Consider the following 370-nt stretch of genomic DNA (forward strand, 5'->3'; position numbering starts at 1 on the left):
ACCTCTTCTGTAGAGACCTCAGATCCCAGGTAGCAGCCCCAGACTCCTCCAAGGAAGCTGCCTGAGATGTTTCTCCTAATTTGATGGATAAACTGTATTCTGGGATTCACCCGAGACTCCTCCCAGGCACATCCCAGAGTATTTTCTCCTCTGTTTTAGGGACCTCAGATCCCAGGTAGCAGCCTCAGACTTCTCCAAGGAAACTACCCAAGATGTTTTTCCAACTTTGAATGAAAATTTCTACTCTGGGATTTACCCGAGACTCCTCCCAGGCACATCCCAGAGCCTTTTCACCTCTTCTGTAGAGACCTCAGATCCCAGGTAGCAGCCCCAGACTCCTCCAAGGAAGCTGCCTGAGATGTTTCTCCTA

The sequence above is a fragment of the Balearica regulorum genome, chromosome 17 (assembly GCF_011004875.1).
Source record: "Balearica regulorum gibbericeps isolate bBalReg1 chromosome 17, bBalReg1.pri, whole genome shotgun sequence".
Classification (NCBI taxonomy): domain Eukaryota; kingdom Metazoa; phylum Chordata; class Aves; order Gruiformes; family Gruidae; genus Balearica; species Balearica regulorum.